Source organism: Ambystoma mexicanum, chromosome 7q (genome assembly GCF_040938575.1).
Source record: "Ambystoma mexicanum isolate Mex_15411 chromosome 7q, UKY_AmexF1_1, whole genome shotgun sequence".
NCBI classification, from domain to species: domain Eukaryota; kingdom Metazoa; phylum Chordata; class Amphibia; order Caudata; family Ambystomatidae; genus Ambystoma; species Ambystoma mexicanum.
Genome location: NC_090941.1, coordinates 284158072 through 284183921, shown reverse-complemented (window position 1 = coordinate 284183921; position 25850 = coordinate 284158072). Strand labels below are relative to the sequence as shown.

The 25850-nt window shown below is 49.5% G+C and overlaps 1 protein-coding gene across 1 annotated transcript in view; it reads right to left on the bottom strand.

Moving 5' to 3' along the window:
* RBM26 (RNA binding motif protein 26) overlaps positions 1–25850 on the bottom strand; it is a 1704516-nt gene that overhangs the window by 894719 nt on the left and 783947 nt on the right. The window lies entirely within an intron of this gene.

The window sequence follows — 25850 nt, the reverse complement described above, 5'->3', positions numbered from 1 at the left end:
CCATAGGTTATAATTTGTGGCTTATTGGTTACAATTGCAATATGTCCAGGATGAGCAGGTGGCAGCAGATCTTCTATCGTGTTTTGAATTTTTACTCGTGCACTTCTGTAATTACCACAAATGGCTACTATGAGTGACAATCACTCTAAAATGGCTGTAACCACATGATATTCATGTGTCCTTTGGCCATATTGTTCTATGGCCACTTTCCTGATGTGACGAATCCTAGGATTCGGTCACTTCTCCCCAGACGGGAGTCTTTCCTTGTGAAGCTGGGGAGGTGAGCCCGCTATGCAATAGTCCACCTAGGGGTGGCGTCATGCAGAAACCTATAGGGGAGGGCAGACACTCTGGGGGACAAGAACTAACCTTCCGCAGAGGAACGCCCTAGAGCCCTCTCTTTTGGAACAACAGTAACATCAGAACTTCAGAGACATCCATCAAACCAAGCCACTGTTTGATAATGTGACATAAGACCCAGGATCCAAACTGAGGAACAATATAGTTAAACTACAGTGAAGAAGAAAGTGGAGTAAGTAATATCGATTGCTCAATGGTTGGGAAACACTACTGTAACAAAGAACAAATAATGAAGAGTGCTCCACTAAAAGAGAAAACGGACTATAACCCTCAGCTTGGAAGGACCTGCCAACCTATTGATGTACTAATGTCCAGGAGAAGTGAAACCAGAGCATTTAAAAATCAGCATAGCCATGAGTTCTGAGGAAGCCTGGGAGATCCTCCATCGGGAGAAAGTCACAAGGTGCTGTGGGCAAGAACCTCTGAGGAATATGAAGGCAGAAGAGGGAGGGGGGAAGAAAACCCCACAAGAGTGCGGTGGAGTGACCCAGGAGAGGTAAAATGTTCAGTCTGGCAACAACGCTGGAGCAGTGGTGCCACGGAGAAGTACAGAAGGAGTTGCAGCAAGAACCAAAGCTGTTCTGATGACATGCAAAGTCCCTATCCTGAGAGCAGGCCTAGTGACGCCAATCCGTAGGAAGCAAGGTAATGGGGACGGCGGGAGGCCCAGGAGGGAGCACAGGGATAAAGAGTACCATCAGCCTCCTCATCCCACCGAGTTGCCCGAAACTAAGAAGAGTAGCCAGAAATTAATAGTGCAACATATTCAGAGATTCAATCTACTCGTCCAGTGAATGGTCAAAAGTTAAGAATGAGAACCAGTAGGACACCTCCTTTACTCCTCTCAGTAATATAGGAACTGGACAAGAGACTAAGAATAACTATTGGGTCTGCTAAAATTATCTCAAAGAGAAAGACAGTGAGAATCAGAGGAGGATCATCATGTCAAATGTCCTATTCATAATTAGTTGAACTACAAAAACACAGAACAAAAACTACATAAAGAGGGATTCAGTATCCCTAGTAACCTCAGAGAAGGAGACAGTTTCAGAGACACGCAAGACATTGTACAAGAATTTCCAAAGCTCATAACGATAAGGAGGAGAAGCATACAAAGAACGAACAGGGGACCCAAAGACATGTTAATGTTAAAGGATATTTGTACTGTGCACTATAACCACCGGAGTGGTCCCCTGGCGCTCTGAAAGAAGGAGGAGGGGTGAGTTAGTGGGAATAAGATGGAAAAGCGCAAGAGAGCAGTGATGTGCTGATGGCAGCCTCAGCCCGGTGGGTCCGTCGCCTGGACTTGGGGTGTTTTACGGTCGGTAGTCGTGTGCTGTTGTGCAAGTGTATGTGGGGTTTGTTTTGTTGTTGCAGTGTAGTGAAGTTAGTGCGGATTGCTGTTTTTTAGGCTTGTGGTTGTGTTTGGTTAGAGTTTGAGAAGTGTATGCAGAGGGATGAAAATGTTAGTGGATTGGTTAGTTGGCATTGCTGTCCTTGCAGTTTTGTCCATCTCTGATGTTTGGTCTCATTCACTATTCCATCGTTGCTAATTTTCAATATTCTGTCTAGATGTGAGGCAGGCTAGTGATCACGATTCCAATCAAGTGTTGCACTTATTCACAGTTTCCTCCAACTGTGGCGCAAGCTAACATTCACATTTCTATCTAGATGCGACACAAGCTAAAGTTAAGAATTCCATCTAAGTGTGGTACATGCTAATATTCATAATTCTGTCTAGATGTGACGCTAGCTAACGTTAAGAATTCCATCCAGGTGTGGCACGTTAACATTGGCTAGTATGTTAGTGCTTAATGCAATGCCAACATGTACAGTCGGCCAAGAATGGAATTAGGCTTGGTCACAAATCTCTCTATGAATGCATGGTGTAATTCTATGGCAGTCTATGTTATGGAGAGGTGAGGTAGAGTGGCGAGGGCTTTCTGGTGTAGAGTAATTGCTCTACACCCCCACACATGCCACACTTAGTTGTGTTGGTGTCTCTTGGCTGCTGGCTTCCTTAGCTTCCCCTCCTGACACCTGTAGACATGCCTTGGAGCCACTACTGTAGGAGCCGCCCTTTGCCTCAGGGCCCTTAGCCGAGGGGGCTGCCGGGCAGCGGGCTGCCCTTGGAAGGTCAGTTATGGCCAGGTGGACGCACCAATCAGGGGAGGTGGGCGGGTGGGACTGTGAAAAGGCCAGACACAAAGGACTACACCCCACAGACTGCACCCTTTGGATGCAGCCCAGAACAGAAAAAACAGGCTAAGAAGCCAAAGGAAACACTAGACAGACACCAGGTTAGTACACAGTGCGCACCAAAAAATATAAATACATAAATGATTAAATATTTAAAAAAAAAAAAAAAAAAATATATATATATATATTAGAAAAAACACTCCAACCACTCCAAAAGAGTGCATAAAGCATGCCAAAAACGGATCATTGTGAAACTACTCACTCAGAATCAACCAGACCCTGAAGGTGCTTCCACACTGGTTTCTCCTGCCACATCCTTCCACATGCTAGTCCTCAAAGCCAAATGGGAAAAGTCCCCTAGAGGAACTAAAATAATCCAAGAGATAACCAAAAAGTTTCTCAAAAACGTCTATGGCTGAGGAAGTATAACTTTGAGAAGGGATTCATTCTCCTGGTCTTTTGCTATTTTTGTCTTTGTAGTAGGGACAGAGCAGCTTAGCTTGGATGGAGGACAGACTGTTTACTACGGACTCAACAGACGACGAGCACCTTAGTTTGGTTAAGAACGGAAATCCATAGATTAGGAATAGCGAGGCCTTTTCCACTTATTTCAATAAAAGAGTTTCAAGAATGCCAAACACTAATCCGTCTCCTTCTCCTGACCTACCACACTACCCTCCCGGTCTGGAATTCCTATATATGAAAAGCCGTTTCCTAGGGAAAGCTTTTGCGTTCCTGGGCAAAGCAGTGTTCTGTGTGTGGCCAGATGTGGTCGCAGTCAACATTCAGGTGATGTGGTTAGTGTCTGTTGATGGGCAGAATGTGTGGCCAGTGGCTACCATGATTGAATAGCCACTGCCAGTTTGAATGGTGCAGTGCCTTACAACTGGTGGACCAGAGTGAGCTTGCAGTCCATATGTTGGATAAAAGGAGGACTACAGCCCTTCCAAAGATAAACTTTGGAGCCAAGATTCCTACGACGACATGCAGCGGCTGAAGATCAGATGATGACCTTTTCAAGTGACCAGCATAAACTCCAGTGAAGTCCTGGTGAAGGAACAAGTTACTTACCTGTAACTTGTGTTCTCCAGCATGGGTCTGGCATGGATACACATGCTCATGAATATTCCCCGTCGTCAAACCGGGAATCCTCGGTAAAGAAAAAATCAGTATCAGTTTCGTTTCTGATTGGTCTTTCTTAGTAGTAACCAATCGCTGATCTCTGGGTCATACTGCCCCCAGCCAATGACTGCCCTCTCCCTGAGCCCCTCCCCTGGCAGCCATCCTCAGATTTGGTAGCACGTAAAGTGGCGGTATGACCAAGTGAAGAGCCGCAGAGGGGAGGCAGGGTTTGCATGTGAATCCATGCCAGACCCATGCTGGAGAACAACAGTTACAGGTAAGTAACTTGTTCCTTCTCCAGCATGGGGTCTGGCATGGATTCACATGCTCATGAATATAAGAATACATAACAGTATACAAATGCACAACCACGGGAGGTGGCAACAGGCTCAACATTAAGCAATACAACAACTCAACATTAAGCATCTCTTACCTCCACACCAGGCTCACCTTAAGCGAACAGGTTGCGCAGCACTGCTTGGGCGACCCTGGACTCCTCCCTGGAATCCCGATCGACGCAGTAGAATCTTGTGAAGGTGTGCGTCAACCTCCACGTAGCAGCCCTGCAGATGTCCAGCAGGGGCACAACAGATAAGAACGCCGTAGTAGCAGCGATCGCTCTGGTCGAATGGGCTCTCGGACGGCCTGGCAGCGGTCGGTTAGCTAACCGGTGGCAGTGCATGATGCAGCCGGAGAGCCATCTGGAAATAGAAGACTTCGAGAGAGCCTTCCCTTGATTCACAGACCCAAAGTCCACGAATAGCTGTGATGTCCTCCGAAAACTCTTCTTGCGGTCCACATAGAACTTCAGCGCTCTAGCCACATCCAGCAAGTGCAAAGTCCTCTCGGCCGGCGACGAAGGAGACGGGAAGAAAACAGGTAACACCAGGGGCTCGTTAAGATGGAAGTCCGGCGGCACCTTGGTCATAAAGGAGGGGTGCGTCCTTAGCACCACCCTCGAGGCATGGAAAGTCAAGTACGGTGCTTTGCAGGATAGGGCCTGGATCTCTCCCACTCGTCGTGCGGAGGTAATGGTCACCAGGAATGCAGTCTTCCACGACACAAACTTCATCGGTGCGGAGTGCATCGGCTCGAATGGGGGCCCCATGAGCCTGGTCAGCACCACGTTAAATTCCCGGGCCGGGGCCTTCACCGGCGGGAACGACCAGAACAGCCCTTTCATAAACTCTTTTACCAGTCGATGGGACCACAGGGATGTCCGTCCTGTGGATCTGTTATATCAGGAGATCGCCGCCAGATGAATCTTAATGGAGGCATGGGCTAGCCCAGCCTTTGCCAGCGATAGCAGGTACGGCAGCACTTGAGGGGCCGTAATCCGTAGGGGGTTGATCTTCTGTGCTCGGCACCAGATAGAGAACCTCTTCCACTTATGACCGTAGCATTTGAGAGTCGAGGACGCCCTGGCCTTTGCAAGAACCTTTCTGCAATCGGCCAGTATATCGTAGCCTCCAAACTCTAGCGCTGCAGGAGCCAAGCCTGCAGGTTCAGCGATGCCGGGTCGTGGTGGAAGATAGCGCCTCCTTCTCTGGAGAGAAGGTCCGCGTCTGCTGACAGCTTGATAGGAGGGGACGTTGACAAGTCCAGAAGGTCCGGGAACCAGATCTTCCTCGGCCACGCCGGTGCGACGAGGATCATCCTGCACCGGGACCTCTTGAGCTGGTTGATGAGTCGAAGCAGCAACGGCAACAGAGGGAACGCATCCAGATATAGGCCATCCCAGGGGAACGAGAACGCATCGCCCATGCTTCTCGGCTGGGGAAACCTGCTGGCGAACCTCTTGCACTTAGAGTTCGTAGCTGTTGCGAACAGGTCGATTTAAGGTTTGCCCCATCGTCGGAAGAGTTGATCCACCTGATCCTGGCGCAGTTCCCACTCATGACACGCGCGCAGCTCCCTGCTGAGCGAGTTGGCAATGGTGTTGCTTTCTCCTGCCAGGTGGAAGGGAACCAGGAACATCCCCTGGGCGACCGCCCAGTGCCACAGATCCTGTGCCTCCTTGGATAGGGCTGGGGATCTGGTGCCTCCCTGCTTCCGTATGTAACACATTGTCGTGGTGTTGTCCGTGAAGATCCGCACCACCTTGCCCTTGAGCGACGGGAGGAACGATTTGAGAGCCCAGAACACGGCTCGGAGTTACAGGACGTTGATGTGCAGGAGCCTCTCCTCCGGGAGCCAGAGGCCTCTTGCGTGGAGATCTCCGGTGTGGGCGCCCCAACCTTCCAGGGAGGCGTCCGTCATCACTGTCTCCTGGTACGCCGGCGTCTGAAAGTCCTTGCCCGCCATGAGGTGCGCTCGAACGCCCCACCACTGAATCACCCGCCGGAATGCCTCGTTGAGGGGGACCCTGTCTTCGAAGGTGCCCGTCGCCTGCATCCAACGGGCGTTGAGAAATTCTTGAAGAGGGCGCATCCGTAGTCTGCAGAGGCACACCAGGTAGATGCAAGAGGACATCATCCCCAGGAGGGACTTGATGGAGCTCACCCTGGCCACATCCGTGGCTAGCAGGCGCTGCACCTTGCCTAGAATGGTCTTCGTCCGTTCTTCCGACGGGGCCGACAGGCGCCTCACTGTATCGAGCTTCACTCCCAGGAACAGGGCCACCTGCGACGGCACCAGGTGGGACTTTGGGTAGTTTATGGCGAATCCCAGGTCTGTGAGTAGCTGGACGGTCCTCGCAGTGTATTCGACAGCGAGTTCCCTCGTCCTTGAGCGGATGAGCCAGTCGTCCAGGTAGGGGTAGACGTGAATCCCCTGCAGGCGCAGCCGCGCCGCCACTGGTGCTAGGCACTTGGTAAAGACCCTGGGGGCCGACTTCAATCCGAACGGCAGTGCTCTGAATTGGTAGTGGCGTCCCTGGACGACGAACCTGAGGAACTTTCGGTGACTTTTGAGGATGGGAACGTGGAAGTATGCATCCTCCAGGTCCAACGACGATATAAAGTCGCCTTCCTCCAGCTGTCCCAGTACGTGCTGGAGGGTGAGCATCCTGAACTTTTGTGATCTGATGTATTTGTTCAAACGACGAAGGTCCAGGATGGGGCGCCAGCCGCCCGTCTTCTTCCTGACGAGGAAGTACCTTGAGTACATCCCGGAGCCTCTTCGGGACAAGCTCGATGGCGCCTTTCCTGAGCATCGCCCGTACTTCCAACAGCAGTTGCGGGATGTGATTTTCCTTCCTGGCCACAGGTGGAACGTGAGGGCACTTCTTCAGGAATTCGATAGAGTGTCCTCTTGCCAGGGTATCCAGCACCCAACGGTCGGTGGAGATGGACTTCCACACGCCGACGAAATTCGTCACCCGGCCTCCCACCGGGGTGCTTCGGTGGGGGCCCGAGACCACGGCCGGTTCAGCCTGTCTGCCTCCTGAGCTCCGAAAGGGCTGTCGTTGCTGAAGGGCTCCTAGAGCGCGGGCCGTCTCCGTTTTTATGGCTTGGAGGGATTCGTCCACTGCCTTCCCAAACAAGTTGCTGCCGTCGAACGGCATGTCCAACACCCTGGTCTGGACGTCCTGACGGAAGTCGGTCGCCCGGAGCCAACCCCGTCGTCGTAGGCAAACAGTTGCTGAGCTGGCGGAACCCGGTATCGGCAATATCGGTTGAAACCGTTATGGCGTGGTCCGACGCCACCTCGCCCTCTTGCAGTATTTCCAGGGCCTCGGACCTCTTGTCGTCGCCGCCGATGAAATGACCCGCCGCCCCATGGCGTCCAACTTCTTTCCCTCGCCGTCCAGCGGGGAATTCGTCGTCGAGGCTCCTGACCCCACCGCTTTCTTCTTCGCCGCCACCGAGACGACCGAGTCTGGCGTTGGCTGGGCCCTGAGGCACAGGGGAGCGGTTTCGGGGACCCGGTACTTCTTCTCGTACCGGTCCCGTTTGGCTGGTGCCGTGGAGGGGTTTTTGAGAACCGACAGGCCCTACTCCCAGATGTCATCGATTAGAGGTACCGCGATGACAGTCTTCCTCTTGGCCTCCCGGCGCTGATAGAGGAAACCTTCCTTTTTCTGCTCCTCCGGGCAGAGCTGGAACAATTCGGACGCCCTGGCGATCATGGCGTGGAATGAGCCAATTGTCGGGAGGGGAGGCCCGGGGACAGTGTGATGGGAGGCCCGTCCCGTCGTCACCACAGTCATCGTCCGTCCCAGTCGTCTCCGTTCCCGTCTCATCCCTCGGTGGAGGGGAAGGAGGTGAAGGCTGGAAAGCAGGGGGCGGATGGATTTACCTCCTTTTTCGGTGGGCTTCCCGACGGTCCAGGCGCCGCTGGATCGTGCGCTGGGAGGGAGGGCAACTTTGTCCTTATCTTCGTACACAGGGTCTGGACAGCCATCAAGATTGCTCCCGAGTTGTCCTGTGGTATCTGCTGCGACGGGAGCGGCGGCTGGGGAGTTGGGTCCTCCGTTTCCTCCACGGCCCACGGCTCCTCGGCTCCACCATTGCCCTCTATGTCCGCCTCGAACCTCTTGTCAAGGATCTTTGCAACACCAGCCAGCTCAACTTCGGAGGTGGGATCTTTGTCCGTTATGGCTACCGTGCCCCCCCCCTCTTTCTCCTCCCGGGGTTTCACAGGGGTCTTCGATAAGCTGAAAAGATGATTCCCTCTGGGGTGGCAGGGAAACTCTAGGCCCGGCAGCCGTCTCCACTGGGGTAGCCTGCACAGGCGTCGCTAGGGCTGCCACGACTCTTCGATTGAGGCCTTAGCCGGGTGAATCAGGGCCTTTGTGACTTTGGGCGTGCCCGAGGCCTTCACGCCCTGCCTGGAAGCCAAGCAGCCTGAACCATCAGCGCTCCCGGCGCCCGTGGACTCGCAGTGCTTTGCCTTTTGTTGGGCCCCTGTCGCCAGAGCGCCCTAAAAAGGTCTTAGCAGACTGCTCGGACTTCTTCCTCTTCTCACCTGCACAGGCTCTTCCCCTCCAGTCAGTTGGTGAGTCGAACGTAACGATCCTTCATTGTCCGGTCGGACATGTTCTTACAAAACGCACAGTCCTTCGCCACGTGCGATTTGTCGTCGTGAAGGCAGTAGAGGCACCGGGAGTGCTCAACTTCCTTGAAGACATTCTGCAATCTGCATCCGGGCAGCACCTGAACAGCTTAGATCCAACAGGCGTCGTGTTTCCTTTGTCCTGGGCCATGACCACGCGGGGTAGGCCTTTAAGATCTTCCGGAATCCTCCAAGAAGTGAAAACTCGACAAAAATTTGCCCTTTGAGGGGCGTAGAAAAAATTCCGAAACGGGTCCCTGTTGATCGGAAGTAGAATCGGTGGAGCTTAAGGCTCCATTGACCGGAAATATAAGAGTAAAAGCTCGAGAGCTATAGCACGAGGACTCCCAACACTTGAACGTGCGGTAAAAATCTGAAGATGGCTGCCAGAGGAGGGGCTTTGGTAGAGGGCAATCATTGGCTGGGGGCAGTGTGACCCACAGACCAGTAATTGGTTATTAGTAGAAAGACAGGTCAGAAACGAAACAAACTGATTTCTTTACCGAGGATTCCCAGCCTGACGACGGGAAATATTCATGAGCATGTGAATCCATGCCAGACTCCATGCTGGAGAAATTATAAATTACTCACCGTAGTGACTAACAAACTCCTTGTCCATAGTCCCCTTGCATCCATACTGTATGGGCGCCCCTCACGAGGGACGGGAGACAACCTTTCTTTCCACCAGAAAAAATCTCCTTTAAATTTAGAGGCGCCTGGGAGCGCAGCCCAGGGAGCATGCGCTCCCCTGACTCCGGCCACCGGCTGTTAGGGAGAATTCTCTGTTAAGGCTAATTTCCCAAACCTAGTGAGTCCCCCAGTAGCTTTGCTGGATTTTTGGGGTTTATTTTTTTCTCCTGCTATGAGTGAGACTCTTTCTCCCACTCTTAGGCATGATTTGAGAATGTCCTTTGATTATGTAACGTGTTTTATGGGCTATGGGGTCTTTTACTTCATAGGGCTTCATGTGATTTTGGTATGTGTGTTACACAGCACCCACAGTGCAGTAACACAGGGGTGTCATAGGGACCCCCAAACATAGACTCCATACCCTGGGACTGACTACTGTCTCCCAGGGCATGTAAAGTCACCATTGGCTTTACTAGTCTCAAATTGTGAACAGAACCAGTACAAACCATTATATTGTGGAAGTACTGGTAGGAGTAATTTGATTGCCCCTGGGTCTGTTTTCAAGAATTTCTGGCTGGTGGCAGTTGATACCACGCGAAATAGTCCACCAGATATTTTCCTATGGGATTTTCCCATTCATTTTAAACGCACCACTTTTTGGTGCAATGTTAAAGATACCGCCGGGTTATTTATTTAATATTTATTCCCCGGTTGGGTCTTTTTGCCAGGACTCGGTTTTAAAATGGCATTTGTGTTTGCCTCTGAAACTAACTCAAGTCGAGCCCTTTGTTCCACTTTTTGGCAGGCTTCTCCACAGAAGCCCTCCAAATGGTGCCACTCTGTCTGGGGTCAACAGGAAGTGTGGGAGGGGGATTAGGCACCCTGGACTGAGTTGCCTTGGCAACTCAAGTCGCACTCTTGTGTGATTGGCCCAGTGGTGAGCCACCCGGCTCACCACTTAGCATGTTTGAGGGGACTGGAACTTCAGAAGTCGCCACAGGACCTAAAGAATCCGAAGAGGGGAGAAGCTGAGCCATCTACAACGACACCACAGGTGGAGCCCTGCTGTACGAAACTCACCACTTCCCCGACGACAGAGGAGATCTTCTTCGAGGAGAGTCTTCTTCCCTTTGAGCTGGTGGGACCAACCAGTTCACCTTTTTTGACTACCTGGATAGTCTCGTGGTCGAATCACCTGTGCCAAGCACCTCGGCGGCCGGATAGCCACGCTTCACCACTACCGCGAATAAAAGGGTCGTACCTTTTAATCGGGAAACTCTGCGGCTGGTTTCTTCCCTGGCAGTGCAGCAACCTCCAGCTTTCTTCCTCGTCGAGACCATGTCTTCCTCTGGTTGAAGCCACGACTTGCACCCGCTGCCAGGAACTGCCGCCACCGCTGGAGCCTTCTCACCATTTCAGGTACTGTGTCCCGCCTGGTCTCCCTTGCAACAGATTGTCCAAGGTGTCCCGTAAATCCTTGCCTTTCTAACTGGGTTGACCTCAGACCTGCTAACTTTGCCTTTCTGAACTGATCCAACCTCTTCTTGACTTTTCTGCAAACACTTTGAGTGCATTTCCACTGTGTGATCTTGGGCACATTCCGCCTTGCTCTCTCCAAGAGAGAGCCTGGCCTATGAACTTTTTGCTCTACAGTAGACGCTGCCTTTGACTTGCTGTCGTTTCTTAAAAGTGTTGGTACTGTGTTATTTTCCTACTCTGCCTTTTCTCTCCCTTTTTAAACAAATTATTGGCGTGCCATCTACGGATACGCGCTCACCTCTGTGGTGCTAAATAAGTGGTGTCTTAACCTAGACTTGTCGAATAATTAACTAGGGAGGTGTATATACTTGTAGCGACTGTTTGAACTTGCTTGATATATTAGTGCCAGTGTATTTTCATAAGTGTGTTTTTAAATAAATAATTGTATACTTTTATACCAAAGCTCTGGTCAGTGTTTGCTTGTTCTACTGTATTTTTTAGCCCTATTGGGTATACTCTATATACTGCCTAACTCTTCTTGAGAGAAGTCTGACTGCTCAGCCACAGATACCAGGTAAATCTGGGTGGTGCAGACTGCTACCAATTGGGTTTACTGCTTACTACTGTAGTCTTAAACTTTTTCCAGTGGTCCCTAAGGGAACTGCACAGGTTTCTGCCCAACACCGGCGCCACACCTCAGTCCTCTTTGATGCGTCGACAACATTAACATTCCCAATTGACACCATTTTCATTAAGGGGGGAGGATGGTGGGATGTAGGAGTATGTTAGTCATTACGCTGAATAACTTAGAATTACTCCTACGTCCCGTTCGCTTGCCTCAATACTGAATAGGCGATTAAAACGGAATGTAGCTGCAGGATGGAGAGGTGGCCCTCTTAAGAAAACAAGTTCCTTAAAACTGCCTGAGCAAATGCTGTGTCCGACCTGGAGCTGGCATCCAAGCAGTAGTGCTTGCAGAAGAACGCAGGCGTAGCCCATCTAGCCACCTTACTGATGACGTGCCAACGAACATGCCCCGGGAAAGCCACAGCCGTGGCACTGATAGCGTTGGCATGCATTTTTGCCGGAAGTGGTTTATGCTGCCCCTCATAAGCCTCCTTGTTGGTCGCAAACATCCATCTTGCTATGGAGGCCTTGGAAGCTGGATAGCCTGGCCTCGACCCACCAAAGGTGACAAAGAGGGCTTCAGTCTTGCAGAATCTCTTGGTTCTGTCTAGATAGAATTTTAGAGTATGCCCAACATCCAGACAGTGCAGGACCCACTATGCATCGTCCTTGAGGTTCACGAAGAAAGTAGGTAGCACCATCTCCTCAGTGAGGTGAAACGAGGAGATCACCTTAGGTAGGAATGCTGTTGTGTTCTAAGGACCTTATGGAAGGTAGTATAGGGCTCTGAAGCCACCTGTGCCTGGATTTCACTGATCCTGCGTGCCGACGTGAGGCCCACCAAGAGGCTTAAATGGTTCATGCACCAAGGCGCCCAAAACTACATTGAGGTCCCACACCGGGTGTGGCTTCTTGATAGGTGGGTAGAGCCTGGTAAGGCCCACCAAATGCCTCTTGACTATCGGGTTGGAGGATGAAAAGACCACCTCCTCAGAGTTCCTAGAGGCTCTGATGGCCGCCAGATAGGTGAGGCATGTGTTTACTTGCACCCCCAAGTGTGCGAGGTGTGCCGGGAAACATGTCGTCCAACGTGCAAGTCAAAGGATTGATTTCCTTCGATTCTGCCCAGTGACAAAACCTAGTCCACTTGCTCTTGTACCGGCTCCTAGTAGCGTCACTTCTAGCACCCTGTATGATGTCTCGGTTAGCATTTGACAGACGCAGATGCTTTAGTGTTACCTGCTCAAGAGCTATTAGGATGACACAGTTGCCTGGTCTCCCTGATCTTGCAGATTACCCTGTGGACCAGGAGAGTGGGAGGGAAGGTGTTAGGGAGAATTCTCCTTCTAGGGCTAATTTCTCTCACCTAGTGAGTCCCCCAGCAGCTTTGCTGGATTTCTGGAGTTTATTTTTCCACCGGGTAAGAGTGTATATATTTTTTTTCACTCTTACATGTGTTTTGCCCTATGTGTTTTACTCATTGTGTGATCTTGGGCACTGGAGCACCTGTTCTTATACGAGTTACACAGCACCTTTAGTGTAGTAACCCAGGGTTGTCTTTTAGACTCCCCTCTGACTCCATTTCGCTGGGGCTGACTACTGTCCCCCAGAGAAAGGTAAAGTTGCCATTTACTTTACAAAGTCATTTTTACCACAGACCCAGTACACCCCATCTTACATGGAGTACTGGAAAGGGCTAATCGGTACCCCTTTTCTGTCTGTACCTCCCTGAGCATTGTTTTGTTCTTAACATTTAGACTTGGCTGGTGGCAGCGGTATCTACCCTAACTTTTCTACCGCGATTATATTATATAAACGTGGTACTGTTTTAGGCTATTGTATTAGCCTCGAACATAAACCCGCTTGACCAAATCGTCTGCTGCGTGATTGACAACCAGGCTGTGTGAATGGGGGTTTTTGGGCATAAAAGGCAGGTCCCTTGGGCTAGAAGTCAGAGTCCCTCTGGAACTACAAGGAAACGAAGAGAAGCGGAGAGAATGACGGCTGCTGCAACTACCCCATTCCGGTGAAGCCCTGCTGCAGTCCTGAGCCATCTACCCTTCGACGACTAAGAAGATCTAGTCCGGAGTCTTCTTCCCTTGAGCCTGGTGGGGATAACCAGCTCATCTTCAGCCAGAGAACTCAGCCGTGGTCGAAATCGCTGCACACTGCTGTAGTGGTCTGGATTGCCACGTGCTGAGTCTCTCCTGTTTTTAAGGAGCACACCTTTCCGTTGTCGCTGCTGCCGGCTTCATCCCTGTGGTGCAGACCCCCTTCAGACATCCTCCTTCACAACGAAGCTCCAGGAATCACGGGTCTGCGGGAAACCAACAGGAACAACTTCCAGGGCTCCAGCTGCACCGTTGAAATAAGATACTGTGCTCTACTCGAGGAAACTGGGTGAACCCCTTTCATTCATCTCCAAGGCTCGTCCTTGTCTTCCCTCTTTATAACTTTAGCTTCCGAACATTGACAATATTCAAGTACTCTTGGGCTATAGGGAAACGTGAATTGTCTAACGGTGTGATCTTTGGCACAGGACTCCGGTGTCACTTAAACCTGGCTCCGACCCTTTGACTTTTGAACTCCTGTTTCTGAGTGTTTCTCCATACTGTATCCCTAACCTAAATATTGCCTGTAATTTTTGCCTCCAACTCCCTCTGTGTATCTCAGGTGCTAAGTGTGTTTTTGCCCCAGTAGCATTTCATGTCACCGATACGCGTTTATTTAGTAGACCGAACTGTCAAAAAGTGATCGCAACCGTATCCGCGGTATTGTGTTTTGTTCATAACACCGGGTCATTCAAACACAGGATACTTACCTTGAGACTTACTGTACAAAGTGAATTGGTTAGTTGTAATATATTTAATGTGTGGTTTTGTTTAAAGTTTAATAGAGGTGTTGTGTTTATAACTGATGGTTTAAGAATAAATGTACTTATATTTTTTACCTGAAACCTTGAGTCAGTGTTTGCTTGAGTCACAGTAATTGTGGTCCATTTGTGTAATCTCTGCTACTGCTCATATACTCTTGAGATAATCCTGGCTGCTCTGCTACTGCTACCACTATAACTTAGTAGTACGGGCTTGTACCAGAGGTAAAACTTGTATTGTCACCTGTAGTCTTAATTGTGTGTAGTGGTCCCTAAGGGCACTGCACAGGATTCTGTTTAACAGAAGGCATACACGTTCATGCTCTCCCATTGTATCTGACACTGGTGTGTCGGGGTGGTCCTCATCATCGGTGTCCATTAGGGTGCCCGGCTGGTCCGGAGTAGGTGGAGGAGTCCTGGGTGCCGAGGGCTGAGGTGTGGGGAGTGGAAGGCTGGTGTGGAGGCTGGTGTGGAACTACCTGAACTGTAGGAGGCAGGGAAGCCAGAATCAAAGGCTGGGGCTAAGCAGGGGCCTGAGGCGCTGCAGTCATAAGAGGAAAGACTATAGGCGCAGGAGAATGGACTGGCAGCAGCAAGTCCCCGATTACATCTGAAGGATGGCACTCATCTGAGGGGGCATCATCATTGTGAGGAACTTCTCAAACCTCTGGCTCAACCCCTTGATCTCATTGAGAGGCCTGCTGTCGGAGGCGGCCGCTCTAGGTGGTGCGGCCTGATGTTGCTCTCTCCCAGTGTATGGTCCCTTCCTCAAAGCTTACGCGGTGGTCGAGCAAAGAGTTCAGCCATGAGGCTCGCAGGGTTGCAAGGACGTCAGACGAGGACGGTGAGGATCACAGTGTGCCACACCCTTGAACACCTTGGATCCATAGTCCCTAGCCCTTAGCCCCACCAGCCCTGTGGCAATCTTCAAGCTGCTGGTGCCATAGACCCGAGTTACCTCCAGGGTTACTCGAGCCTCTCAAGCTATTCTCAGGGGGTCTGCCTTACGGGCCATATTGGAGGGAGCTCTGGTAGTTTTCTACTGCGCACCCTCACAGCCACCTGCTTAATGCTCCCACGGGCTGAGCACAGCATCTGCGGGGAAGCACTTGTCATTTCCCTGCTTCCAGTTGTATTCTGCCCAGTCTCATTTTGGCATTTTAAAACCCTTTTCCCTCAGTGGTATTTCAGCTACAAGGATGCAAACAATGCCTAGCAGGGTTAAGGGTATAGACCTGCTCACTGCACTTGAAACTGCCTCTAGCCCTGGGTCGGGGCCCGCTACTACTCAGTCTGATGTTGTGGGCAGTATGGATCCTTCCCTACAATCACCACCTCCGGCTCTCCACAGGAGTGGCAGCCGCCCATCGGAAGTTTTAGCACTAAGTGCCAATTGAAGACAAAAACTCCAGAAAGAACATCTCTTGGTCACTAACTTCCTGCTTACGAATAAAGACCTCAAGAGTGATGCCTGCTCCCTTCTACCCACTTCTATTCAATTACATCCAAAGGTACCAGTTACTCACATTGCGCATGGAGGGGTAAATGGGGCGTTATTAGAGGCTAACTAAATTAGAAGGCCATGTGCCAATGGGCGCCCAGACTTTGTCAGCTCAGCCAACAACAACAAAAAGGGGAGCATTCATGAGAAGAAACTGTAGAAAGAACTGATAGGGGTTTAGCAGACACCAAGGCACCAGAAAACTGGCTGCTTCTCAAGGAACACATGCTGTGGGATCTTGCAGCATGCTCAAATATCGAGGAACTTCTGTCTTTGGTGGTCGCCGTAGGTCCAAAAATACCAATGCCACATTAGTTATGCAGTAGCCTAGTCGAAAGGAATTTAAAGGAATGGAAAAGGTTTCCCAAACTTCTTTCTTCCAAACAGACCCCATAGAGTTTTCTCATAAATGTCTGCCCTTGCAGGCAAAAGGTAGCTCTCTCCTTGTTCTTTGTCCAGTAGGTGAAATTCTATTAGAGGGTACTCTGCTTCTTTCCAAGCCGGTCATTTTATTGGCTCATCCATTCTCCAACGATAGCTGACAAAAGCAAAGTAACAATAGCTAAGATCATGGACCCTAGCCTAGGGAGTTTGTTTTGGATTACAGAAACATCAGTGCTAACGTTGCCAAGCCGAGTCATCCTGAATCAAGGGAGGCACTGAATAACAGAATGTTAGCTTGGTTAAACCAAAAAATGGGTCCCAATTGTGTTAGAACTCACGACTTGAGTCCTCTGTAGAATTCAGATTAACTGGTGCTCCACCGACAACACAAACTGCATTATTATAGGTTCTGGTTTCAGCACCTTACCTATCTTTTTGAATAAGATCAAAAAACTGCAGGATTTGCCCCCATCCACTAAGTTACGAATTGTCTTAATTGACCTGTTTTATTTGCCTGTAGATCTCTTTATTTTATTTTTGTTGTTTAATTTGCCTCCGTTTTTAGATTTTGTGCTTGGCATTTGGCCCATTGAATCTGTATTTGTTTGTCGGCACCCCATAAGCCTCAGGATCGTGCACGGATTAAATCAAATAAAAAAAACCTGTCCTTGCATGCTGGTGGGGTGACAGGTGGTATTGACGGAGTAGCGTGCGGCTGCTAGGGCCTGTGCGTACTGTGCCTTGCTGGTTGCAGGGTGTATCTGCTATAGGCCACGTACCTGGCGAACACAGGTCCCACCTGGACACCATCTCCTACCTGCTCCCGGAACGGAGATGTGTTCTTGGACAAGGGGCCATTTTGTCTGGCGCAGCAGCCATTTTGTGAGGCTGCATGTCATGTGCCTGCGTCGTGGTGCTCGCCTCGCTGGGCTTGGCCTCCTCTATGACTCTTGGCAGTGGAGCTTGAGGCCTACCCTGCACCTCAGGACGAGGTCTAGTGCCTCCGGCTCTTTTGCCGGTAGTGCTGTGTACATTCGCCCTTCAGACATTCATCCAGTAATAGGGCGTAGCCCCTCGGGTGGACACCCAGTAAAAGAACCTTAGAGTCCATCAGCAATGTCTCCGGAAGGATCTAGCGAACCCTCGGTCTGGCGGCCGGTAGCTGAATCAGCCTTGGTACCTGTGCCGGTGTGAGAACCTGAACTGTCCCTCCCGCTCGGACGTTTCCTTGGGAAAGAGCCACCTTTGCGGGGTGCAATGGAAAAAAGCGGCCCTACCTTGAGCCTTGACTTGTTTCTGATGAAGTTCTTCAAGTCCTCTGGAAGCGACTTCTCGAAGAGCTCCCTCCACGAGCTAACCTGTTCTTCGGTGTAAGCGCGTCACACGCGGTACAACCCTCTGAGCCTTGATCGGGGCCAATGCAGCGGAGGCAAATAGCGCGGGGGTCGGATGTAGGGAGAGCCCCTCACAGGCTGGACACCTGCTGAAGGCCGCTTGTGTCAAAATGAGCCGTGGAGTAACGTGGCACCAGAGTACCGAGTACCTGATTAAGACCAAAAAACAAAAGACAAAAATTGCCCCTACTCTATACAACCTCTACACCAGACCGCTGTCCCGTATTCTGACTCACTGGGCATCTCATATACCAACTATGCAGATGACACCCAGGTGCTCATACCCCTATCAGGGGACTATCGCAATGATAGGGAAACCCTCAACCTCATCTACTCCACCATTCAATCCTTGATGGCAGACAATTGGCTCTGTCTAAACAGTGAAAAAACTGAACTCCTGCTGATCGGGTCCCCCCTCACACTGAGCAAACTCGACAAGGAGTATCAGGCCTTCAATATAGACAACAACTCCATCGCAGTATCACCAACCATTAAGACCTTGGGTATATACCTAGAACCTAACATGACCATGGATAGGCAGGTCAACGCTATAGCTTCCTCAGCAGCGTACCACTCCAAATTGATCAATGCGATCAGGCAATTCCTCAGCCAACAGAACTGCATCACCATAGCCAGAGCTATCATTCGCTCCAGACTGGACTATTGAAATGCCCTCTTCATCGGTACCTCTCACAGAAACCTTGCTAAACTCCAGATTGCCCAGAACAATGCCTTAAGGGCCGCAACAGGCCTCTCACGCAGGGAACACATCTCATTGGTTAGGAGAGAGGCACACTGGCTACCCATCAAAGAAAGGGTGTTCTTCAAAACACTTGCCTTAACACATAAATGTCTTCACGGACTCGTACCCCCGTATCTCGAACAAAGGATCTCCAAACAAACAGCGACTAGGCCCTCCAGGGCTGCCTATGCCAACCGCATCCTGACTCCTCACATGCGTAGAGTGCGTGCTTTCCAACAATGGCAGCCTCTCTCTGGAACAACCTCCCGAACGAGATCAGATCAATCGAATCCCATGCTGCCTCCCACAAGGTCTTAAAAACTAGGCTCTTTGTCTAGAGGGCCTCCTCCTGTACGATTCCTGACATATGCTCCATCACTGAATGCTTCACACCTAACAATGTATAATGTTTCTCTGTAACTGTACCAACCAAAGCATATGTTATATACTTCTTGGGCCGCTTATTGCAACCCTCAAGCAAGCCTTCTTAAGTATCCTTGACAGCGCCTCTATGCCCGTGGGCTGCAGTGCGCTTTACAAATGCAAAATAAATAAATAAAAGACGGGAGACAGTATCCGGGGGAGAGCGCATGGGATGACAAGGCCGAAGCCAAACCCAGGAGCGCTGACGAAATCAGTCCTTTTCCGTCGACGCAGAAAAGGGGACTGACTGGGCAGTGGCGCTTGTGGGGGAGTCAGCGGAGCACATTCTCCCAGGGCCACGCCCCTGCGCTACTCTAAATTTAAAAAGGGAAGATTGTTTTCTGGTGGAAAAAGGTTCTGTCTCCCATCCCTAGCGAGGGACACTCATACAGTATGGAGAAAAGGGGACGGAAAGAAGGAGTATAACGGGAGTATTGAAAGCCTTGAGCTGCGCTATATAAAATAAAGTAGAAAAGTAGGTGGTCAAGTAAGTATAAGGCAATGTATCAAGGGAAGTGCGGGTGGGATATGCCCCTACAGCACCTATGTAAGGCCCTTATACGATATATGGACAAGATTTGCAAATATAGCGCGGAACGAACGAAAAGCAAAGAGTAAATTGACTAAGCCATGGCCACAATGCAGACGTTTCTCCAAAAATGTGCAGCAACCTTTACAGACAAACATACAAGACAACTAACCGGGGAAGAAATTGGGCAGTCGCATTGCGATATTCGAACTCTGTAAAACTTTACAGGAGGATGAGGGGAATTGGAGAGGCATCAATGGATGCTGAGCCAGCAGGAGACACTGAGTGCAGCATATTCGGCCCCCGCTCCAGCACCACCTCCTGAGCACGAAAAAGAGCCTGCAGCAGAAACGCAGGGGGCTATACCCTATACGTGAGCTAAAGGCAGATTCAGCAGAACCAAGGGGGATTTCTGGGGGGGGGGCAGTTTGAGGATATGGGAAACAAATGCAGGGGGGCCCAGAAGGAGCTCCTGGGGGATTTCAGAGGCAAGGAAGGTAACCAGCCCAGTGTTGGGTGTGTGGACAGATGGGGGCACATCTTTAGGGTATGCAGAAGCAGGGGAGGGATGTAACAAAATGGGAGTGTGCAATACCAGCCAGCATATCAAGGGTAACAGAGTGGATTCTATGCACAGGACCACACACAATACCAAGGACAGAGACCAAAACCATACCCACAGACACACCAGCCTATGACACAGGTACCACAAGTGCAAGCGCCAATGCAACAGTATTCGCAGGCACCACAAATGCAGGGTAACACACAACATGCATACACGGCACAGCAAATGCAGAATAGCACACAACCAGAAAACGGGACAGTGGCGTGCACAGACTCCATGGCAACAACTACCACTAGGAAACTGGGGGGCACTAGTGGGGGGAAACCCATTTTCAGATGGACTTTATGTGTTCCATCCCATCGATTACACCCAATCCTGCGGAGAAACCATGTATAGGAGTGCCGGTAGGTGACAAAACCATTTAATTTCTTATAGGCACAGGGGCGACTAACTCCTGCATCCGGGAAGGGAAATCTAGTAGGTCAGGCGATGCCATGAATGCTCAAGGATTCTGTGGGATGACAGAAGAGGTTCCTTTTACCGAAGATATTGAACTTTCTATAGGGGAAAATGATCTAGCTTTGCCCCTACTTTATTCTCGACAGACACGTAAACATACTGGGGGGAGACACCCTGAGCAGACTCAATATGACCATCTCATTCACTGACAAGGGGAATAGTGTGCTCCACACCAGGATACACCTTATAAATGTAAGGGAAATCATTCAAGCGTATTGTGGACAAAAGGTGCAGAGGGGGGTGCCAGATCACGAGGAGGTGTGTCAGTATGGGACAGAAATAATATTAGCATGTCTTCCAAGGATTCAGGGGAAAATCTGGCGACTTCCAAACAAGTACTTATTGAGGCCAATGATAATATTATTTGAGAAGGAAGGGACGATAGTTAGAGACCATGATCGTGGGGGACAACTGGATAGAAGTGCATGGGACAGATGAAAGGGAGACCATGGCGAGCAGTGATTGCCATAGCAGAAGGATACAGGTTGACTACAGTCACAGACTAAGAACTATTCAAAGATAATAGAACTGATAACGAGATGGTGTTAGAAATGAGCATCACATACTGGGTGAGAATACATTACAGAGAGGTACCACAGAGAATTTCGATGGCGCTGAAAGCACTGCTGACCTTTCTCGAAAAGGATTTGGCAAAGGTTCCCAGCATCTTATGGACCACAAGTCCCTATGATGTGGGGCTTCTGAAAGGGATAGGGGCAGTGAAAATAAAACTGAAGCCAGGGGCCATTTTACCACAAGTTAAACAATACTCACTTTCAAGAGAGGCAGACGAAGGTATCTATGAAACCATTACAGCACTAATGAAGCAGGGCATCCTAATGCCATCAGAATCACTATGCAACACGGTTGTGTACCCGGTCAAAAAGGCGACAGGGGTGTCATGGTGTTTTATACAGGACTTGCGCCCTCTTTGGAGAAGCAGAATACCCTTTAGTTCCGTATCCGGGGACAATTTTGTATAGCATCCCCACAGAAGCTGCCTACTTCATGGTTTTAGATTTGAAGAATGCATTCTTCTCTATACGATTGCACCCAGACTCACAGGACTGGACTTCAATTCTATACAGAAATAAGAAGTGGAAACATACAAAACTTCCGCAAAGGTACTGTCAATCAGCTTCCATATTCAACAGGGTACTCCAAATGGAGTTCTACAAAGTGCAGATGGAGAGCACGGTCCTACAGTACGTAGATTACATTAATTTGCAGCAAGGCAGAAGGCTAGTGTAGAAATGACTAACATGTTGACAGTACTTGAAAAAAAGGGGTAGAAAGTAGACAAAGCCAAGCTACAATATTCAAGGATATAGGGGTTATACATTGGACAGATGATATCCAACATGGCAGACGAGTGACACCAGAGAGGGCAGAAGCAGTACACAACAGTCGGAGAGATGCAGCAGTTCTTAGGACTATGTAATTGCTGCAGGGCATGGGTATTTGATTACATTAGCTACATTAGGCCCTTACTGAGTGCACTGAAGGAAGCACAAAGAGGGAAGAAGACATTACAATGGACAACAGAAATGACTGAGGCATTTAACGAGCTGAAAGAAGCAATATGCACAGCTCCAGTGTTAGGGATCCCATGTCATCAAAAGGAATTCTTTATATGCTCACACTCCGATGGAGTGGTTATGACTACAGTACTGACACAGAAGACCAGCCTGGGGCACAATCCTCTAGCTCATTACAGTGGGAAACTCCACACAGTAATGAGAGGACACTATCCATGCGGAGCAGCATTGGCTTCAGCCGCATTTGCTGTGGATAAATCAGCGAGTATTACAAAGGGATGCAGCACCACTCTCTATGTGGAACATGCTCTCTTTGCAATACCGGAAAGACTGACGAGCATATTAACACATTGGACTTCAGTGTACAAGGTGTTATCATCTAACCCAGCTCTCAAGATAGTGAGATGCAGATTTGTCAACCAGGCAACCTTTCTCAACTACGCCTTACAAAAGGGACTATGCACACGACGACACAGCAAACAGAATTCAGTGACACTCGCATTGTACAGGACGACGCACTTGAGTGGGCAGACGTGCTCTAGATTGATGGGTCTTCAACAATTGACCAAACGACTGGGGAAAGACATACTGGGACAGCAGTCTTGAGACAGAGGAAGGGACAAGCGAGGTAGTAACGAGCGCATGCCTGCCGTCACATTACTCAGCACAAGCATAAGTATTAGTGCCCTTAATATTGGCATTGGAGCACATCAGTGAGCAGGAAGTGACAACTACGTCATGCACAGTGCATTCTGGGCTGTCACATTGGAGGAGGGGCTTCAGACGTGCAGATGGGTCACAAGTGCAGCACTCCTATTGGGCAGATTGATAACGGTCATAGATCTCGCAGAGCAAACAGCAATAGTGAAGTGTCAAGCACACACAAAAGGGGAAGATCCCATCTCCAGTGGTAACTAAGCAGGACACGCAGAAGCAAAATGCACCACCTATTTTGGGGACATTTTAGAAATGGAAGCTTCGTCCCATACACGCGGCTACGCAAGAACTATGATACTAAAAGAGGGGTACAACCTATCAGTGAAACAAATTATGGAGCTGCACCAAGGTAAGAGAAAGCTATGGCTAAGGAGGGGATGTACAGTCTCCCCGACAGACGCACTATGGCTGCAAAACAAGAGAGGGAAGGTGGCAATGCCACTTGTATTATTGCACACAGCACTAACAAAACTACACATATTGGAGAAACATGGTTCTGTTCCTACTTGGCGGAACACGTAGCCGAATGCATGACCAATTGTCTAACGTGTAAACTATATACTACAGGACATACATTATGAGTAGCGAGAGGAGCCATACCTCGCCCAGTGGGTCCATTACAACACCTGCACGTCGACATGATCCATGTTTGCCAAGGGTACCGCTACACGATAGTTGTCATGTGCCAATTTTCCCGTTGGAAGGGGGCCGGTTCTTGTTCACATCCTGATGCCCTTAGAGCGGTGAAATTCCTAATCCGGGATGTATTCCCACGATGGGGCATGTTTGAGGTCCTGCAGTCTGACAACAGCCCTCACTTTGCTAATGAGATGTTCCAGCATATTACAACCTTGCTCGGAATCCAACACAAATTCTCCTTTGCCCATCACCTGCAAACAGGGTGTGTGAAAGCCTCAACTGCTTGCTTAAAGAAGCTATAGCCAAAACTAAAAGACTTTGAATAAGAACTGGCTATATTGCCTTCCATTAGCCTTTTTCGTACTGCGCAATAAGCCCAGGTCCGACCACCCTTTAAAAGCACATGAGGTGGCGATAGGGCAGCGCATGCAACTTACCCTGGCTCCTTCCACTAGGACAATAAAGGATGCTGACAATGTGTCTGATGTATTGGGTCATGAAATGTACGAGTATACAGCTTCCTTGATTGCTAGTGCCTTTTATTTCTCGCCAGCTGAAAAGACAACAGAAGAGGCCTGAAGCCAGAGAACCGAGCGACAGCGTCGAGAACAACAAGGACTTCCTTAAGCAGCCGTTACAACCAGGAGATCAGGCTCCCCTACAGAACTATTCCCACAAGTGGGATGCCCCGCCCTTCAAAGGACCGCACATCGTAGAACTTGTGACAGAGCAGTGAAATTCATTGGTAAGACCACTTGGAATCACCTCGGCAACATCAAGCCCTACAAAGCAGTGGCCTCTCCTAGCACCGACAGGGCCAACAACCCTCAGCAAGAAGAGCAAACAAATAATTAGGAACCAGCACTGCCGAGCAGAGGAACCCCAATGGTTACTCGCTCACCAGCAGCAGAGTTAGGGCAAGGACTTTGTACAAATCCAGAGTGAGGGCATTTTTCTTTCCGCATACATTCATTGTCAAAGAGCGACTGTTCTTGTAGTGTTTCTTCCATGCTTCCCACTGATCCACATTCCGAAACCTTCCAGGACCAATTTGTTAGAAGATCCAACAGAACCCGGAGACGTGATCCTAATTTGTGTCTTCATAGACTATCTGGCCCAAGTCTACCCACAACTAGAAAGAGGAAATCCCTGCGTCCTTGCATTAATTTGAGAACCTAGAATTAAAGCTGTGTGGGAACTATTTATTTTTGCCATGGCCGACTACATTGTTTGCGGGGCTCATTTTTGCGCATTTCAGGCATGCAACTGATATCTTCAAGCTGCACCAGTATTCAAGCAGCACAGGTAATGCAGAACAAGTTACTTACGAACTGGCAACATTCTTTTGACTGGATGTTCCTCCAACGTATTCCACATCTTTGACATGTAATGTCCAGAGCTGTGCTACTTTGGAAATTTTTCGGCAGAGGGCGTCCTGCCTGGAGGTCCCTCGAAGGCCTCTGTCGAGGGCGACGTCACCGGATGTTATAAATAGGATGCATGGCGCCTGTAGCCTCAGTTTATGTTTTTTCATCCATAACATGTGGCCTGCTCATACACAATGCCTGCTTGACTGTACATAGCCTTGAGGGAACGCAAGCTGCAATAGCACTGGAAATTCTCCAGAGGGGCAGGCCGGGATGGCGATGTGGAATACTTTGGAGGAACATCCAGTCGAAAGAATGTTGATGTAAAAGATACAGAGCCTTGTAGTTGGAAGGCCAGCTTCATCTTTGGTAGAAGTAGCACACATAAGAAGCCCAACCTTCCCTCTCAGTTTCCCAAGCCAACTGCCCTCCTTCATACACAAACATTCCCTTCACATAACTAAGTGACATCATTCCCACATAACATTCTAAGCATTGATGACTCCAATTTATAGGCTTTACATAACACATCCCCTTCCCTTAAAAATAAATTCATTTTTTGCAAACCCAAAATTTCCATGGAATGACATTGTATAGAACCTGAAAGAAAAGAGATTATATGGGATACATTACTCACCGTAATCGTATTTCTGATGCTTGTATCTGCTTAGATTCACATGCTGTGCATAGGCCGACATCTAGTGGAAGCTGCGGAGTATTAGTTTGTTTTTCGAAACTCGAAAATGGGCGTCGACACAGGCGTGCCAGTAATACTATTCCTAGTGTGACGTCCACTGTACCCAAAATCCCTCACGCGTCTAGGATCCTCAGATTGTATTTTTCCTGACATGAGGAAGCATGAGGAGTAGCGCGAGTACAGATAATCCAAGCAGATAGACAGAAAGGTAAGACTACAAGCAATCATGCGCCTTCTCTCGGAGGGGAGGAAGGGTGGGTCGCATGTGAATCTAAGCAGATACAAGCATCAGAAATACGATTACGGTGAGTAATGTATCCCTTCTGAGGCTTGTGGAATCTGCTTAGATCACATGCTGTGCATAGATTAGCGAGCAGTACCAGAAGAAGGAGGTGGGATGTGAGAAGGGTCATGAGCAAACAGGTGTCTTAGAACCGCTTGTCCCACTTGTGTATCTGTCTTGGAATGAGTGTCAATGCAGTAATGCTGAGTAAAAGTGTGAATAGAGCTCCAAGTAGCTGCTTTGCAAATGGTGTCGAGGGGAACATTTG